Source organism: Diplotaxodon limnothrissa, linkage group LG14, assembly GCF_057381915.1.
Source record: "Diplotaxodon limnothrissa isolate DT_005_m linkage group LG14, D_limnothrissa_male_GT1.1, whole genome shotgun sequence".
NCBI classification, from domain to species: domain Eukaryota; kingdom Metazoa; phylum Chordata; class Actinopteri; order Cichliformes; family Cichlidae; genus Diplotaxodon; species Diplotaxodon limnothrissa.
In genome coordinates, this window is record NC_140609.1 from 16,183,084 (window position 1) to 16,203,637 (window position 20,554).

Below are 20,554 nucleotides of genomic sequence, written 5' to 3' on the forward strand. Positions count from 1 at the left end.
GTGAGTGGTTAAGAGGAGGAGCATCCTAATGATAAATGTCTTGTTGTCTTAATGGGAAGCAGGAGAAGCATTTATGGAATAACACATACTAGTAATCTGCATGAACAAACAGGGAGCATACAGTTGGGACTGTAAAATGTAATTAAAAACAGAATAAAATGATTTCCAAATCATCTGAAGCCTATATATAATTCACATTAATTTACATTATGTCAGCAACAGCTTTCAAAAATGTTAGGACATGGTCATTTTTACCACTGTACTGCATCATCACCTCTTTTAATGTTACTCCTAAAGCATTAGGGAACTGAGAAAATGTACTGTTGTGGTGTCGAAAGCAAAATCTGTTGCAATTCTGGTAAGTCTGACACCATTAGCCATTTCTGGGTCCAAACGCTCCTTCAGTTCCCATAATCAAACACTGCGGCATCACTGAGAGTTGAAAACTGTAAAAATTCTTTCAGTTTTAATAAAACGAAAGCTGTGGCTTTCCCGTCAAGGTTACAATAATGTTTAACGTCAAGGTGGCCACAAAAAAAGGACAGTTTAATGGTTTAGCCAAGCTAGAGGTTAGCAAGACGTTAGCACGCTAGTTTCTACGTAAAGATGTTTCTAAAGAAACTAAACTAAACTAAAACATATGTCTCTGCAATCACTTTGGACATAGACAAACAATTAAAAAAACAATAAAAAAAGAAAAAAGAAAGCAAAACAAAATAGCAGTAATGTCTGGAAGGTAATTGAAATATACTGATGTGTAGGGATGGGAAACGGTAGTAACCAGACCGAAAAGCAGCGCACATTTCGGTGCTTTATTTCGGTGCTTTTTTTTCCTGAGCTGTGATACACTTCTAGCCAATCATTTTACGTTTCCGAGGATAGTAGGCGGGGCCAGGTTAGAGCAGAGCTACAGATTAAAAATGTCCAAGGCGAAGCGGTCAAAAGTCTGGCTGTACTTCACAGCAAAATATGCAAACTCAGCAGCCTGCAACAAGTGCTTTAAGCTGATACTGTGATACTGTCAAAGGAGGTAACACCAAGAATCCGATTAAACAGCTGGCGACGTATAGCGTTTTTTTTAAAAGCCGAGAAATGCGCCGTATTTGATAGCTTGCTGCGAGACCTCACACCGTGCACGTCGGGTGGGTTGCCAGTTATCGGACCCGGAGCAACATCCCCCAAAAACCCGAAGAATAGAGTCCTGGCCCCTAGCCCTGCCAGTGTAGCAGAAATGATGACGGATGATGATGGCAGCAGCAGCCATTCTTCTCTGCATGAGTAGCTTCATGTTGTTCGTGTGTAATTTACGTTGAGTAGGCTAACCACGTTATTACATTAATGCATGTAAGGTGAACTAGCAAACATCATCATAGCTACATGCGGCTGTCTTCTTGTTTGATGGCAGATACTCCCTTCACCCTGGCCAAAAAGGCTAAAATGACCAAAGAAAAAGTGGGAAACAGCTAAACATGAGAGGTTTTGGACAAAGTTTGTGTTTTTTCCATTGTTTAAGCACTGCTTCCAGCCAAGAGTGATGCCATATATGCCACATAGCTGCAGAAAAGGCACACATTGTTATCTTTTTACAAAAAAAAACAGCTGAACATGAGAGGTTTTTGGACAAAGTTTGTGTTCTCCATTCTTTAAGCACCGGTTCGAGCACCGTTTAAGCACCGGCACCGTTTCAAAAGTACCGATTTGGCACCGGTATCGGATAAAACCTAAACGATACCCATCCCTACTGATGTGCTACCTGGTGGCTAGCCATAGCAGTATGGTTAGGCGAATATAAACGCATTAGCACAAAACAGATGTAAGATGAAGTTTATACTGTTCTCAAGTAAAGTTCATGATGAGAGTCCTGATAGGCAGAAACGAGAGGCCGTAAATGGACCCAACTTCAGCCAAAAAATGTGAGATTATCAAACAACAGCACAGCATAAAGTTAGTCATTAATATGCTGCCTAGTTGGGATTACTTGCTAGGAAAAAGTCCTGATCCAAACCTTAATTTCCACAGTGATCTTTTCCTAAGCTCCAAATATCTGGTGTCAAGGACACTGTGTGCACATGGGTTGTAGTTACACTGTGAGTTTAGCTTAAAGATGTGCTACCCATAATAGCTGGTGCTGACAAAACGTCAGAGAGGCTGAGGGTAAGCACTGATTATTTCTGGGTGACTTGTTTCTATTAGGTAAAAGAAAACACAAAGTATTACAAATGCAAAAGGCGACATACTCAATCAACAGAATAGATGCTTGAGCCACAAGCAGGGTAAATATTGAGAAAGTTGATTCTGACCATTTGGAAGTTGTGTTTTTAGTTGAAGATATATAAACTAATAGTGCTGATATTTACTTAACAAGCAGATTCTTACATGATTTTTAGATGCTCAGCAGTTTGAGGTTTCCAGCCTGAGCTGGACTCTTTTTCTACAGTGCCATGCTTTTAGAATATGTGTGTTCGGCAGTAATTGTCTTCCTGACACAAGAAACACTTCCCTGAAACGAAAAGCCATTGCGTTGATGGCAGGATGTGTTGCTCCGAATAAAAACAGGTACTGGAAACATTCTCTGAGATTTTGATCCATATTGCCATAATGAGTGCAGATCATGCTGATTGGTTTGCTGCACACCTGTGATGCAAATCTCCCGTTCCACCAAGGGTAATCAGATATCCTTCTTTAAATGGGCATTTTTTGTCTCTTGTCTCTCTATTCCACATCTTTAGGCAATGTCCCACATTTCAACGCGATATCACCCCAAGGCGTGTAATAGACACGCCGGTCCACCGTGTCCACTTCATGCTTCGCCTCTCCAAAACGTAGAATGTACACACATGCAGAAGTACCAGCAGAGGAAGATATTTTATTTGAAGCGAACATGAAAATAATCACAGGAAAACATTTAAACAGATATTACTAGCACATTTACATTTAAATAGATATTAGACACCTAGATTAAAGGTAACCAAAAAGTCATAAGCTTTGCACATATTAGTGATGTAAACTACAAGAAAGAAGATGAAGTGGCAGTGTTTTCTAAGAAATAGTGTTTTTTTCTTTGTTTTGGGGGGGCTGGAGGTATTTTTGAGATTCACATTAGAGAATATGTGGTGTGAAGAAACACAGTAAGCATGCGTCATAACTGAGTAAAAATGCAAAGCAAAGGTTGTCAGATATGCCTCAAAAAAGGTTTGCCAATCTATGGGTGCATCCTTACTGAAACTCAAAGGCTGTTAGCAGACAGAAGAGCAGATGAAACAACAGAGAATGCAGGAGTATATAAAGATAATAACATGAGACCATAAGAACAAACTTCAGATAAGTTGTATAACAATACTCGGGCACTGACCTTTTTCACTAGTCAATACTTGGCTGGACTTGGGTTTTTGGCTTTTTCATGGTAGCATCTTGTATCAGGTAGGACCTGTCTGGCGGTTCCAAGCAAGCTGAGTCAATGGGACATCAAAAGACTGCATGGCACCGACTGGCCAGTCAATGGCATCACTTGACGAGTCATGAGAGCGACTCCTTCACAAAAATCAAAACCACCATCTTTGAAATTCTGCAATGAGGGAAATGGCTACACAAAAACCAGCATTGTGGTCCCCGAGTTTGACAAAAAGCTATAGACCGATTCAGCTCTCTCTCTCTAGGTACTAGAGGCTTATTAAAATATTCCCCACATCGTTACATTACCATCAGCAGCCTGCATGTTCCTGACAGCAAATGCAAAAAATACTGGCAGTTGCCACTGCTATGCCCCAGCCGCCTAGTAGATGTGCTTTTGGTATAAATGTGATGACCTCTGACCTTGAAGTCCAGATCCCCAGGATTTGAACTTGTGATTTTTGGTAGATGCATCTATAGGATGAATTTGAAAATCCTATGTTGCCTTGTTCTCGAGATACTGCATTCAAAACCAGTGTTATATTTAAATGCTTTGCAAATAAATACAACCTGTTTTAATTTCTATGTTGTACGTCATTCATGCTTTTCAGGAACGAGGTTGATTTAATAGTACAATCTCTAAGTTCTATTTTTTGCATGTTGTGGTGCATGCTGAGACTTATAGATCACTGTCTGTGTTAAAATAGGCCACCAGCTACTAAAGATACAGCCCGCTATAAATAAAGCTCGTGACATGCTCCCATGTTTAGATGCCCACTCATCAGCTGAAGTCGTGAAAGGTTCCTCAGCTCCAGCTCACTGACGCTCTTCCTCACGCTGCAGAATGATGACGTATTTACCACACGTCTCAGCTATCCACACACACACGCAAACACTTCACCTGTGTGTATGAGTAGCTCCTGTGTTGCCGTGACAACCTGCTGCCGTTTCCCTTTTTGTTTGCCCTTGGAGCCGAGAGCAGACTCACGCCAACGCAGGAGCAGAAATCAGAACAGAGGGAGGACGGAGAACGACATCAGTCCGGGCCTTTCTTTTCACCTCTGAGTTAACAACACCCACGGCTCTCCCACCTGCTCTCACCTGTCAAGCAGCAAATGTAGGCCGATCGTGTTGATATGTCTACAGGGAGGGAAGAGAGAAACATGTCTCATCTGTGAGGGTCAGCATTGAGGTCACGTCTTGTATCCAGCTTTAGCCACTTTCTTGCCAAGAGTTGGATGAGAAGATAAACACCGCTCTTTTATCTGTCCGTTGACTAGAAGAATGCAGCCAGCCCCTGGTTAGCTTAGCTTAGGATAACCCTCTATACCCCAGTAGAAATCTATTAGAAATTCAAAGAATTTTGAAAGAAAGGGGAAATCTAATGAACATTATAAACACCTAAATATAGCTGAAAATTGTTGTAAAGTGTCAGGTATTTGTTAGTTTTCACAAATAGCTCTAGCTTTAAGATTTGTACATTTCATCATCTATTTCTCATTATGTCTTTGTCCTCTTCCTCTTCTAAATCTGCCTCCACCACCGCTGCTCTCGCTCCTCTACCTCACCTTCTTCCTGCTCACCTCAGGCCTCACATCTCCATAAGTCCGGGCTCTAAAGGCCAGACAAAATTCATGCTTTAAAAATATACCTGATGTAGCCATTCTCTCTTTGCAGAATGAATTTGCAGCATTTACTTTTCTGGAACATGCTCAAATCAGGTTTTTGCGTGCAGATAAACAGATCGGACCAGAACATGGCATTTGGCAACAAGGGCATTTGCAGCGCAAAACACACACTGGTACTGAATATACAATGATATGATACGCAATGATACATGGTGAGACACTTTTGAGAGGCAAAGCATGGAATGGACACAGTGGATCGTCGGGTCTGTTGCATGCTTTGCCTTGATACTGGTTTGGCCAGCAAGAACTCAAACTGCCCACAGACATCCTGAAATGAAAGTGGCCATGATACAGGTTTAAACCAGATTGTCCCTGTTGCTGCTTGCTGGTGTGAACCGCATGAACCCAGAATCTCTCTTTCTTCCATCTTTAGACATATCATATCACCTCTGTCAGTGTGCCCCAGGGCAGCTGTGGCTACAACGTAGCTGGCCATCACCAGTGTGTGAATGTGTGTGTGAATGGGTGAATGACTGAATGTAGTGTAAAGCACTTTAGGGTCCTTAGGGACTAAGTAAAGCGCTATACAAATACGTACGTAAACATGCATATTTCTTCCAAATATTGTGGCAGTTATTGATTTTTAGCATACCAGACAAGTGAATCTCTCATTTCTGGACAGCTGACACAAGTGTCTGAGATTAACTTCAGGGAAAGTTTCAGTAATAGTAGCTAATAGCAGCTAACAGTGGCAAAAACAGCAGCGCTTACTGTTTTTGAAATCGTCAACAGCTCACCTCAGTATCACTGACATCAGACAGAAGTGAGCTTGAATGACTCATCAACTTGCTCTGTTCACAAAGTTTTACAGCCTTCAAGTAAATAGTTGTGGAATCTAAGGTGACTCAAGGGCTAAAAATGTAAAAATATAGCTACATATTTTATTTTTACATTTCTGTTTTCATTCCTAATTTGTTGCTAAGTGTTAATATTATTACAATTTTAAACAGCTTAATCTATGCAAACACAAACATTTAGGAATCATAAGTTGCAGCATCACTCCAGACTGGTTGGTTATGAGTTTCTGTTGCTTTCCTGGCAAATTTAATGCACTTGTGATACCTTAACACACAGCCAGGCCAACAGGTATCTGGATACAATCTGTTTTTGGTACTGTTTATGTCTGTAGTCCACTTTTAGGCCAAATAGTACAGACCAATCATACTTCATTGCTTTGGTGTTCTAAATATATCTAACAACAGGCTAACAGTTAAACATTTAAGAGGGATAACAGGATCTTTTTTCTTTTTATAGATTGTTAAAAAATTGTCAGCATTCATAAGTAAATATATGCACACAGAATAAGAAATCTTGTCCCAGCTATCCTAAATATTGACTGTTGTCCGCAAATACTAAGACATTAGACTAAGACATTATTTCCATTCTGGAAACTAGTCAGCTAACTGTTTCCAGTCTTTAAACTTAGATAAGTATAAATGATTTGGTTTGAGCCTTACATCTACTGCACAGGTGTGGGGAGTGATATTAATATTAGGAATGGAAATGGGCTTATTTCCAAAAATGTTGAGCCCTTGCTTTCAGATGCATTTCCCTCAGCAGAGTTCCCATGAACGTAACATGAAAAGCTGTTTTCATTCAGTTTCGTTGTCACGCAGTCCAACAATATAACTAGATTAGATACTAACGAAGATATCAATCCTACCATTTACGCTACTTTGCACTGTGGTTCACAGTCCCTATCTCAGCGAGCAGCTGTGTTTGGCAGTAAACATTAGCTGGCTAGTAAGTTCAAACAGCTTAAAGATTGAGTCAGTGAAAACGACCCGAAACACCCAGCGTCCTCCACAACACAAATGTACCGAGTTTGGAACAGAAACAGAGCAGAACAGGTAAACCCGCCAGGCCCTGTGAATACGAGGATCTGTTCCTCGAGGTCTGCTGTTTCTCTTTCACCATCCCCGTTGTTTAGTGTGTGTGTAGGATATTTACCAGAGGACCAGACCCCATAGCTCTGAGCCACCAATACCCTGCAGCCCCCCTTCAGCACCTTGTCAAACTGTGTGTGTGTGTCTGCACACACATATGTGCAGTTTAATCAAGCAGGATATTGTGACTGCCAAAACAATTTCAGATGATTGGGGACCATGACGCCCCCAAGGCTTGTTGCCGGGGATACCGAAGGAAAGATAACAACAAACATTTACCAAACACATTACAGACAAATGACACATCTACACCGTAGCCTCTGTGAGTTACAGTAACACACTTTTTTTGTTCAAAGTGCGACGACCCACTCCACCCTGCCCGCCTTTCATTCTGTTTGTATGGCAGTTCTTTTCCGCAGGCATCTGGGAGGAGGAGGCGTGGCTTGTTTCCAATCAGCAGCACTGGCAACACCTGTGCCCAGTGCGCCGCAGCTCTACAAAAGCCCTTAGAGCTTAGTTGCTGTGTGGTTCTCCTCCATGAACACCCTGTTGGTTTGTTTTCGTCCACTAAACTGCTACGTCATAGACTGCACTCACAGCGTTGATCATACTAACTACACACACTGTGGAAATTTTAAGGTCTTCCATTGATTATTTTAATCTGAAATAAACCGTGTTTTCATGGAATATTATGTCCATCTGCTACATTTACATTGAAGACAATTAGCTGAACATAAAGTGATGCCAAACAGCCTGTTTTGTGTAATGAAACACTCTTGAATGTATATTGTTACTATTTTTGTAGGGCAGTGAAGTTTTCCATTGAAGTTTGAATATGAACTACGTCAGTGTGACACAGATTTTCCTGTGTTTACAAACTCACGTTCACCTGTGCTGATCGTCCTGGTTGAACGATGCATCCTGCGTTATGCATATCTTTTTTTTTTTTCTCTTTCAGTACTAAAAAAAGCCCATGTGCACAGTGCAAACTTGTCTTCCAACTTGCTTATCTCAAATCAGACAGAAATGTCATCTCCATTTATATCGCCAGCTTGGCACTGCTTCCACTCTAAACAGTTTCCATTTCCCTGCACCAATCGGAGAGCACTGCACCTGGATCTAATGTCATTTAAGGTCAGCACTGTTGTGAATGCGTGGCTCATGGGAGAAGACTGTCTTTAGTACTTTCTATTAAAGCATTAATAGAATTAGTAAGAGGTGGTTAACATTTTAAAAGGGTCTAGTTTACCTCAGGCTACTGTAAGACCTAAACCTATTTTGTTGCCTAAGCCCAGCTGAGCTAAGAAATTGAAACTCCAAATAATTTAAAGAGAAAGGCCCGAATGCAAAATATCACCCGCTATCACAGTCTTTATTGCCAGGAGAAAATGCTGTAAGTAGAAAAATAAATTCAATGACAGATCTTAATGCAAATTCCATTCTTGTACTTTGTCTGAGCCTCAGACCCAACTATATTGATTATATTACCACGGCATACCAAAAAAATACTCATATTTAGAGCCTCCCCCAGGTAAGTCAACAGGCCAGGTACACCCTGGACCGGTCGATTGTTAGAAATATGAATTATCAATTCTCATTGGGTTTTCATTGGTTCCGCTTTGAGAGTCATCACCATCACTAATCAAGATGTCAAAGACATTACATCCATGCAAATGAACTGCATGCTGTGAGGTCAAATGTTTGTGCATTTTGGAGCTGTTTCCCCTCTTTGTTGTGATCAGTGTTGAGATGACCTTAAACACATTGTCTCACAGTCGCACACACAAACACAAATCCCTAGCCTAACGAGGAGACACATATGATCTCTTCCCTTCAGGATGACCACAAAGCCGACAGCACAAAGCAAACATAAAAGCTCTGAGAAACCTGCTTAAAAAAGTTTTTTTTTCCATCTGCTATAAAAATGTCTGTTTATTTTTAGTCATGCATTTTTTTTTTTATCAGTGAGTCCACCGTTTCTTGAATTTTGTGTGAATTAAAGAAATTAAAAATGTATATTTTATAATCAAAAGAAAGGTTTTCTATAATTTCACACATTTATCACATCATTTTATTGGTCCGGTCCAACAAACTTAAGATCAAAGTGTGCCGTATGTGTCCCACGATGTAAAATGACTAACATCCCTGCTTTAAGCAGTGATTATAAGTTTGCTATTCTGTTGGTCAGTAGGTAATTTAGCTGAAAACCCAGGCACAATCCGTGGTTGGATCTGTGAAAGGTGAGCCAATTTAGTCACGAGCTGCAGATGGTTCAGAGTTTGCAGGCTGACAGCAGAGGCCTGGAATGCAGGCCTGCTGTGGCTAGTTAGCCATCCAGAGCTAAGCAGCGTGCAGCACAGCGAATAAAGTGCACTCTGCGCCTTTCTGCTACATGGTGTGTTCTGTTCTGGTCTCCAGGATAATCAGGGCAAATGGAGAGCAGCTGCTTTTTTGAGAAGGGGGTGGCAGTGCAGAGAAGGGGTGTACGAGAGCAAAAAGACAAAGCGCCGAGATTTTACATGGGAAAAGAATGTGGATGAAATGAATGGGAAGAGAACATGCCCGAGGCTACTTGGAAGGAAAAAAAAAGAAAAAGAGGATCGGGCCTGGCACATTGGAGCAGAAGCGATATAGGAGGTAAAAGTAAAAGTGTAACCTACAGTCAGACGTTTAATGGCTGTGGTTTCTTTTAAAGAGAATTTACATGACTTTTACACTTTCAGGGATTCTTGTGTCTGAGCACTGTGAGGAGAGCCGGGCCGAAAGGTCGACACGTCACGAATCGTGAGCTGCAAGCTGCAGTCGTTCAGAGCTCCCCGGATATCCCAGGGTATACGTGACTCACGCTGTGGCAGCAAGACGTGACTTACTAAACTGTGGAATCGCCCACCCTGAGTCACTGCAGGGGCTTTGGGATAATGTATTTTGTCCCTTTCATTGCATTTGCTTCCACTTCTCTCTCTCCCCTTTCAAAGCCAAGTCCCATATCCAAAGGGTCCTTTCTCTCCACTCTGCCACTCACAAGCTCTTTCATTCTCATCCTCTCTCCTCTAATTTTCCTCACTATCTGAGTTTACGGATCTCCCCCTGTGTGACTGATGTCCCGGACAGAGAGGGAAGGGACAGCGGAGAGGAGACTGCGAGAAGGCGAGGAGGGATGAGTTTTGCAGACCTGCCACCAGGCTGCACAAATTCCTCAAGGGCTGTGCATCCTGTTCTTTCATCCCCACCTCCATCGAGGCTCACACACCATGCTGCACGTACGCACGACTCGCAAAGCTCAAACACGCACCCACCACAAGTCCCTCCGCCCACACTAGTGCCCACTCTTCCTCCAGCACACTCCCTAGAACAGGAAATGGTGACTTTCTTTCTTTCTTTCTTTCTTTCTTTCTTTCTTTCTTTCTTTCTTTCTTTCTTTCCTGCTTGCATCCTCTTCTCCATCACCGAGCCACTTGATAACAGAGTACAGCAGCAGCTGGGACAAGAAACTAAAGAACTTATGAATTCATACTAATCCATGTGTAATGGACATTTAAAGGAAACACTCCAACAAGGAATAATGAACGCTGGGTTTTGATCATCCTTCTTAACAAATGGGTCACATCAAAATGTCTCTGGTTCAATTTATCATCCACATGATGGATTTTCTGCAACGTCTAATTATTCTTGCGCACAGACGATAAGCTGAACTACCACAGGAGTTTTACAGCACCCAGATCAGAAACAGGAGGTCAATCGGACAAAGAAAGAAAGAGAGAAAAAAGAAATACTGAAAAAAAGACGAGGTCAGGCACATGGGAGAAATACAGCTGCAGTCTTTTATGCACGGTATGAATACGAGCAAAGAGCGAGGGGGAAAACACAGCAAGAGGGAAGACGTTAGGGTAGGGTGAGCAATCACAGAGGCAGCAATCACGCGAGTATCTGCAGTGAGAGGCAAAGGTGAGGACAAATTAAAACCAATCATAACTTTGCGCTCACATAGAAAACATATTTCTCTTGTTAAACAGCAGTGAGCTCACCAAACTTGAATTGTCACGGTTATCTTCCACGAGACGCTGTGACGTTTAGGTCTAAGCTTTAAAGTCTGATGAATAATGAGCTCTAATGCTGGTTACATGGTCTTGTCCAAGAGGTTTCTTCGTGTTAAAACTGAGATTTTCCTTCCCATTGTCACCAAGTGCTTGTTTAGAAGTCATCTAAATGTTGGGATTTCCTCTGTATTATTGTAGGTCTTTATTTTACAATGTAAAGCATCTTGAGGTGACTGCTGTTGTGATTTGGCGCTATATAAATAAACCGGACAGATAGCTGTTAGGATATCAAGGAAACAGCAACATGTCAAAAAAGCAGTTATTGTTTTTAATGTCCTTGAAGTAAAATTGTCAACATGAACACAATCAGTCTTTCATATGAGGAACCGAGACAAAAATAGGCACTAATACCTTTAGCCTTAGTCGCAGACTTGAATGAATGAACGACAAATGCAAGTTCATCTATCATGTCTGGAGCAGCTAGCGTCCCAGCCCATCCTATTAACAAACACTGCAGCACTGAACATGAAAATGGGATGGGTATGCTGATTCATAACCTGTCCTTGTTTGGCAACCACTAAGTTAAGTCAGTGTGTACTTCGATTATTAAAGGAGTGCACACGTCTGAGTGAATGACAGATGCAAAACTCAGTCGACTGGCGTGTGTGTGTGTGTGTAAGCGTGTACACACAAGCCGTAATCCTTCAGGCCTTAGGAAGGTGCAGACACATTCAGTCTTTTCCTGTAGCTTCCCATTAATTCCACCTGTATACACTGGGAGTGAGCTCTTGCTCTTGCCGCCTCCCTCCCTCCCTAACTGAAATTCCCCGGTCTGCACTCTCCTGATCCACATTGTTCCTCGCTGCACACTGTGTTCTCAGCCACAGCTCTACCCTAGTTTGAATGGATAGGATGAGCATATTTATTCAAATCAACATCTGAATAGCCATTTTTGCTGGAACACATACGACAGCTGCCACATGGCTGCTGAACTTTTGATAATGTTGCCATGGGAATGGGCACTGGCACAGTGCGTGAGGCTCACAGAGCTGAGGTTTTGCCAGCTGTGAACATTTGGATTGTGTGTATCTGCAGTGCCCCCTCATACACACACACACACACACGTTTAAATAGCTATGTTTATGAGGACTAGGTGTTTTGCAGAGCCGCTTACTTTAAACTTAACCATCACGTGTAAATGCCTAACCCCAACCCTGATCTTAACCATCACCTTGACCTTTGAGGCCCTGATCTTAAGCACACACATGCTAAAATGTCTTCATATCAGTGTCAAAAACTACTTTTGTTCGCCACAACAAACACACACACACAAACACTCAGCTGCCAAGTAATCTTTTCATTTTGATGAAAACGAGGACTGGGCAGGTCTCTTTTGGATACTTTCCCTCACATTTGGATGGTTATGTCTTCAGAAGTGTAATTGGTAAAATGTGGACTCCTTTTTCTCAGGTAATGGGAACTTTAAAGGCCTTTTCAGATGCCTAATGTGCCACAAAGAAGACACAAGAAGGGGTGAAACACCTACAACTATTTTAACCTGAAGTGAGTTTGGCACAAATGCAGGGAAAATCAGGAATAAGGTTTTGGGTGTCACACACCTTTTAGGATATGTCTAGATTGATTCTCTTTAAGATTATTTAGTGGATATAGTCCAGTGAGGACAAAATACTTTGACGATATCATTATATCTAATCATACCTAATATGGTCACTTCCTAAAAAAAGAACTGGAGAGATTTGAAGTGTTAATACTGCCAAGGCTCCTTCTTAAGTCTGTCTGAGTCTCAGACTTGTCCTGCAGGTTGGTGAATCACTGTTAAGCAGACTATACAGTAATCAGGTGCTCCATTAATCATGATATGAACACTTGCTGATAAAAATCATGTAATCATGCACTGGAAGTGAGCTCAGCATGAGAAATATAACACCTTCTCTCTGAAAGAAGATGTAATAATATTAATGTTTTTGTTTTTTTGTGGATGACTAATAAATGAGTGGGTATGTTTGTTCCTGTGCAACCTTTTTAAACACAATCCTTCAATGTAAAGTGATTATGCTTTCATATCTACCTTCGCCTTTGCCTTTAATACAGCAGTTTGTCATCCACGCAGACAGTTTGTGATTAATATGACTGTACATTAGGTGTTTTCATTTTTCTGAGTGAATTGGTCCAATAAGGTACCTCTCTGGCAGTTATAAAGATCTATACAAAGTACACAAAACAGACAGTAAAATCACAAAAAGTGCCCAGTAATGACACGACAGAGGCCCACTCCGGGTTCACATCGGACACATGAACTGGTGAATAATACAGCTTGGACAAACAAGCTCTTTTACTTGCTCTCATGTCTGAGCCACGACTGTTTGTGAGGGGAGAATCGCGATGTTGTTAAGCCTCAATAACTAAGGAAGGATCCACAGCACTGTGACATGAATAACCTTTTGAACTCGGCACAGACGAGCTTGGTTTGCGTGCATGCTGGCATACATACGCACACGTGCATGCACGCACGCACGCTCCATATGGCACGATTAACCTTTTGAACCTTCAACAGAAAGAGGCAGACAGGCCCACATGGTCATAAATGAACATCCTTAGGCATGCAACCTTGTGTGAGAACTGGGTCTCGGATACGTTCTCCTAATAAGAGAGCAGAAGCTACCTAATTCTCCTATAGACTTATATAAATATAAAGACGCATGCGCTGCTGCAGAGACAAAAGACTGACGTGTTCTTGGGAGTGGCACTGACCTTTTTTTCTGTGCTTTCAATCACCTCTTCAAAGCTTGTGGCGCACCTGACAGGATGTCTTTGAAGGAATTAACCTTTTCATCATATACATTGTTGCAAAATTTGCACCACTTTTAGAAACAGTGTAACAAAATTAAACTAATGCGGACTACACCCGAGGCCCGTTGCATTTAACATTTCAATAATTGTTTCATTGTAAGTTTTTCATAGAAGCACAATTTATGAAGGCAAAAAAGTCGCTAAAACACATCGTAACAACACACTTGGTTGCACACAGTTACAGCCTGTAAATGCACTGTTGCTCTCCTGTTGAGTTTGAGTCTCCTGAGTTTTCCTTGATTTATAGGGTTTAAACTGGTATTTCAACGGATCCACTGCACGTCTGACCCATTACACAACTGGCTTTATTTCAGTGAAATAGGGCACAATGTCCCGGACAGTAGCGAGGAGCTCTGTTCCATTCAGAGCTAGCATGGCAGTGGTAATAGCTCATCTAAAGTCCCTCCTTGGTAAAGGAAGAAAATCATGCACAATTAATGAAAAACATGTAAGTTTTACAGTTAGTAGTTGTGCATGTCAGGCGCGCTTTGGCTGAGCAAAAGAAAGGCATAATACTGTAAATGTGGTATAACTCCAAACAGTTTCCCCTGAATTAAAAGCATTAATAGCACTAAAACTAATAGTATCAACAAATAAAAGTTTTGTCATGTTTCTTAAATTTTAACGCTAAAGCATAGCGGCGAGAGAGAGAGGGAGAGTAGAGGCCTCTGTGAATGAGCAAAGCAGGCATAATGTAGTGAGGATAGATGCTTTACCCACTCTACCTGTTTAACCTTGGAACATTTTTAGCAAAACACTCTAAAGAGAGCACATTTAGTTGCATAAAATAGTATATTTGTAGTGGTATCAGTCACATCTAAAGAACAGCGAGTGAGGAAATTAACATTAGCAACTTGATTGATCTGTGTAAACTATGAACCAGGCTGTAGTCAGTCTTTGTCCTCCGTGTCCAAGCTCTCTGAGAAGTGCACTTCAGAGCTCCGGAGCAAAATTAGATCACTTCAATGTGAGTCTTCCCGCCTGCTCGGGTTCCTAAAAAGGGCTTGTTCCTGGAGCCCACATGTCGCCTCCTGCCCCTCCTCCTCGCTGGACTGAACCCCAATTAGATAAACGGGAGCTGACAGCAGGACTGGTGGAGCCAGTGAGATACGGCGGAGGATGATAAAAGAAGGAAAAGGGAAAAGGCAGATAGAGTCGGACAGAAAAGGAGCAAGCCTTGATGTTGTATCTGCTCTGATTAACAGCGAAGAAGCTGAAGAGGCAGTAACTTTATTTAGGTCAGGTGGCTTTTTTTGCATTTGTTTGGCCCTTTTGTGCATCATCGTCAATTCGCACAGGAAAGACGGCTGACATTATAGCATATACCTAAAAGGCCACTTCTCGGCATAATCAAAAGTGTTTACTGCTACTTCTTGTTTTGTTTTTGAGTCTTTGAGAACGTTTCATCTTCACTCTTATGAGAGAAGATGGTTTGTATAGCAGCTCCACTTATTAAATGTTGTACACTAAAAGGAAGTAACATAACAGAGAAAAAATGAGCAAAGAAAACAAGTGGTGGAGATAATTATAAAAACGCTTAAAACAGAGAAAAAGAGGCACTAAAAAGACAGAAATGATTACTGAGTCAATGAACTCCCCCTCTGATTTAACCACGACAGCATACATCTGCACATGCACATCCAAATTCTTTCTGCGGTCGTGTAAAATGCTGCCTAAAGCTCAGCCTCAGGCTGGGCCTTAAAGGTCACGATCTCTACGCTGCTCTCGAAGGTCACACAAAGTTCATGACACAGGCTCGACCATATTTGGCTGCTCGCTCTCTTAAAGGCTTAGAAGTGAAATTTGAAATGATAGAGAGGGAGGGAGGAGGAAGAAAAAAAATCTGGAAAGCTGGAATGTTCATTGGTTGCAGCTGGGCATCGCTGGAGCAATATGAACCTGGGTTTAAAGCAGGAAGTGAGAGTGTGCACGTCTGTGTGTCTGCAGATCTGTGTGCATACATATGTGCACGCATGTCAGCATGTTTGTGCAGCATGCGTGTGAAAGAAGAGTTATGAGATATCGTGCTAATACGGCGCGAAAAGTAGACTTTTGCAAATACATACAGTCTGTGTGAAAGAAACATGGCTGCGTGTCTGCACGCATGGCAGCATGTGTGCGGATGACTGAGATATTAGAGCAATATAACAAAGCTTAAGCCAGAAGTATGAGGTTACAGGTCCATGGTTTTTGCTGTGGATACCAGAAAGCTAGACAAGAGACAAAGGGACTCTTATAGGCATAGTAACGCTTTACCCACCCGAGTGTTGTTTTGACCTCACCAGTGACTCGATCACTGATCATTTTAGACCACTTTTGTCATTCAGTGTTTTTTCTTTAATTTTACTACTTTCTACATTGTAGGTACACACAGAAGATATCAAATATATGAAGCGACATATATGGAATTATGTAGCAAAGAAAAAAAAGATAGATAACTCTAAATATATCATATTTTATATTCCTGAAAGTAGCCACCCTTTGCTTTGTTGACAGTGCTGCCTTCTCTCAATGAGCTTCATGATGTAGTCACTTGAAATGGTTTTCACTTCACAGATTGGAACCATCAGTTGTGTTGTGCAGAAGTCAGGTTGGTACAAAGCTGACAGCCCTATTTATCAACTGTCAGAATTCATATTATGGCAAGAACCAATCAGATAAGTAAAAAGATACGACAGTCCATCATTACTTTAAGAACTGAAGGTCAGTCAGTCCAGAAAATTGCTAAAACTTTGAAGGTTTTCAGAAAAACATGTTAAAAACCATCAAGCCACGACAAAACTGGAAGCATGCTCAATCATCCAGGTAAGTAAATCCCCAAAAGCTGATTCTGTTCATCTGAACGTAGTGTTTTCAGTGGGAGAAACTGGAAGACCAAGAGTCACCTCTGCTGCTGAGGATAAATTCATCTGAGTCACCAGCCTCAGAAATCACAAGTTAACACCACCTCAGATTAGAGCCCAGGAAAAATACCACACAGAGCCCGAGTAGCAGACACATCTCTACATCAACTGTTCAGAGGAGAGTGTGTGAATCACACCTTTATGGTCAAATAGCTGCTAAGAAACCACTATTAAGGAAAAACAACAAACAGAAGAGATTTATTTGGGCCAAGAAACACAAGGAATAGACCAGTGGGAATCTGTGCTTTGGTTAGATTAGTCCAAATTTGAGATCTTTGGTTCCACCCACCGTGTCTTTGTGTGACGCAGAAAAGGTGAACGGATGGTCTCTACATGCATGGTTTCCACCTTGAAGCATGGACCTGTGATGGTGTAGGGGTGCTTTGCTGGTGACCTGTTTGGAATTTATTCAAAATTGAAGGCATATTGAAGGCATACTATGGTTACCACAGCATCCTGCGGTCACATCCAGTTTGTGTTTAGTTGGACCAGCTCGTGCTCATATCATCATCTGGCTGTTTGGGTTTTCTTTATTTGCTCTGTCTTACTGTACGGTCTTTACTTTACAGTATAAAGCTACCAGAGACAACTGTTCTTGTACTATGACACTATATAAATAAAACTGAATAGAATAAAAAATGGCTGTGACAGTTATTGAGTGCTGCGAGAAAGCAAAATACAGAGTTTCAGCTCTAAAATTCTTGAGTCAAATGCAGATGTTATGTGTGAAACTGCATCTCACACGAAGAAATAACTGCCTGCTTTGTTACACAGCCCGCAGCAGATCAAACGTGCCATTGTTCTGCTGCTTGTCTTGGTTACATTGTCGTCTATAAGATGATAAAATAACACGAGTAAAATGCAAGCCCCGACTGTAAAACCAGCAAAGGCAATTTTACATGCACACTGCTACATGTTACAAATCAGTTTGGGAGTGTTTACTGTCTCATTTCTTTACAAAGAAAAGCCCTTTTTGCCCACTGAATAATTTAGACTGGAAAATTTAATGAGCTGGAATCAAACTGATGCATGTGTGTGTGTGTCTTTGTGTATGTCTGCTTGTGTGTGTGTGTAGGTGCACATTTGAAGCTAATGTACAATGAGACCCAAATGAATTATAAATCCATCCAAATTGATTTGGATCTGTTTTAGAAGCCCAGTCTCCATTCAGAGTCTTACTTTAAATGAGCAAGCAACATTAAGACATAAACACACACACAGCATGAAGCAACACACTCCTTTGAATAATTCAAAGTTCTGTCGTTGTTCTTATGATGGCTATACTTTATCTTTCTCTCACACAGACCGAGTCCTGTTTGTGTTTTCGCAGCCTCATCTCTCCTCTGTCCCTCTTCCATTTTTTTTTATTCTGCTCTCACACATCCCTTGTCTCTCTCATCTCGTCTCTCCTCTCATCCCCTATCTTCATCTACTCCTGCACTCCCCCTCCTTTCGTCTGTCCTCTCCTAACCCCAGCAGCCAGCAGGTCTACAGAGTAGTGCTCTCTGTGTGCCAGCAGCAATTCCTGGAGGGCAGTCAGGCAAACAAACCCAGGCAGTGCCCACTGCATGACTCACAGAGATACAGAGACAGAGCGAGAGGAAAGGGGTAGAATCATTAAGATGAGAGAGCAAAAAGATATGAAGCTGTTAAGAGGCGATGAGAGGGAACAGAAGGAGATTGGGGGTAAAAAAAAAAAGTGTTGAGAGTGCAAAAGGCGGTAAGGGAGATTAAGAGTGGGAGAGGAAAGACACGTAGAGAGAGTGGGAGATGGGGGCAAATGGAGGGCAACCTGCGCGATCTCGCATGCACATAAGAAGAGCGGGCACGCAGCTCAGCGAGGAGGCTCGAAGAGAGCGCGTAAAAGAAGTCCTTCTCCTCCTCCCCCCACCTCTCTCTCTCCACGCCCCCTCCTTTCACTCAGTCTCTCCAATTGATCTCTCTTCTGCCAAAAAGTGAAGCCCAGCACGACAGTCTTACATGCATTTAGAGAGAGACAAAGCAGATGAAAGGTAAAGGTTGCTGCTGATAGATGAGGATAGCCACATCAGGATAGCTGGGACGCTTGCAGATAGCCTGTCAATTACTGCGTATCAAATGTTACTGACAGATAGATGGGAGCCTATCCCAGCTGTCACACAACGAGAGGCAGGGTGCATCCTGGACAGGTTGCCAATCTGGCACCAATTAACCTAACTCCACACAGAAAGGGCCTGGGAGGATGCTGGATTCAAACCCAGGACTTCTGATTACTGACCTCTGCACCACCGTCCTGCCCCATATTACCCAGAGATCGTATCTAGATCCTGACTGGCAAAATACCAGCACTGATTGTGTTTGCTATATGTTGAAACACACACTTTCAAACACTCTTCAGGTTTAATGTGCTGAACAGAAAGACACTGGATATATATACAGTATAAATGTCCACCAATGGCCTAAATGGTAGCACTGGAAACAAATACAACTCACAAACAAGTCCGAAACACCAACAGATGAGATAAATAGATATGGAGAGATATTCTGTGAGCGATTTCTAGGGGATTGATCCTCGCCTCTGCCAACCTCCTTCTGGACTGCATTAGACATGGTGCTTAGATAATACACTTGTGGGGATGAGGGGAAGGAGATTCAGGGAAGGTGGAGACAGAGAGACCTGAGCATAGGAGATTTTTGTTTTCTGAGTTACTGCACCAACAGAATCCACCATTGAGGACACTGAAAACTCTGACTTACTTTATTATAAACCGCCTCTGCGGTTTATAATAAATGATTTACAACTACACAATTAAATGTTCATCTATAATTTAATGATAGTGGCCAATTAAATTTTTCACCTGGAGTTCATACACTGTCGGTTAAACTTTAATGCAGACTTCTGACCAGTTGCATAATAGAAAACACTTGGCAGTCTGCTTCAGCTACAATCTCAAGTAGACGTGCCCTTAAGGAGGACTAATTATGTTCATTTCCAGCTCCATATTTTTATTTGCTAGATTAGCTGTGGTTCCAAGTTCAAAACAAACCTTATTGATCTTATAGGGCACCTTTGTGCAGAGCCTTTGCTACTTGTCTGACTGAAGCAAGCTGTTCCAGCTCCTCCTCTTTTGTGATCGGCTGCCCCTCATTGGCAGGTTTGAAAAGCAAATAGATGTGGATGCTGTGGACCAGATGCAGTAGCGGTTTTAGATACGGGCGACACGGGCGGTTGCCCGGGGCGGCATCGTGGTGGGGGGCGGCATCACGGGCATCAGCAAAAAAAAAAAAAGAAAAAAAAAAGCTTGTACTCATGCTGCCCCGACGTCAGCCAGCGCATATTGGGAATGGCATAGGCACCGATCGGTTTTCTATCGCCCATTTGCTGGGAGTAAGGACGCCCTTCGTTTGCGAGGTGCGCCTGCTGATTGCGGCGCAGAGAGGAGAGGGCGGGGCGGCGGGGGCAGCATCTAATAACCAACTCGCAAAGTAAAACAAAATAAAAATAAACCAACAAACATGAAAACACCAGACATTATGATACAGACTACAGAAGTTTAGAAAAAGAGAAAAGAAGAGGAGGAGAAACGAGCAAAAGATGCAGGTAAGCAGATGTGTCATTGGATAATGGCAGGTCATCCTGAAACAATCAGAATCAGAATACTTTATTAATCCCTAAGGAAATTATGTGAGTTACAGAAGAAATGGTAAAAATAGCAACAGTAACAGACTAAACTCCAAACAATACATTATGTTACAGATTTTAATATTAATTAGTCATTGTCAGTTGTTGATTCGTACTG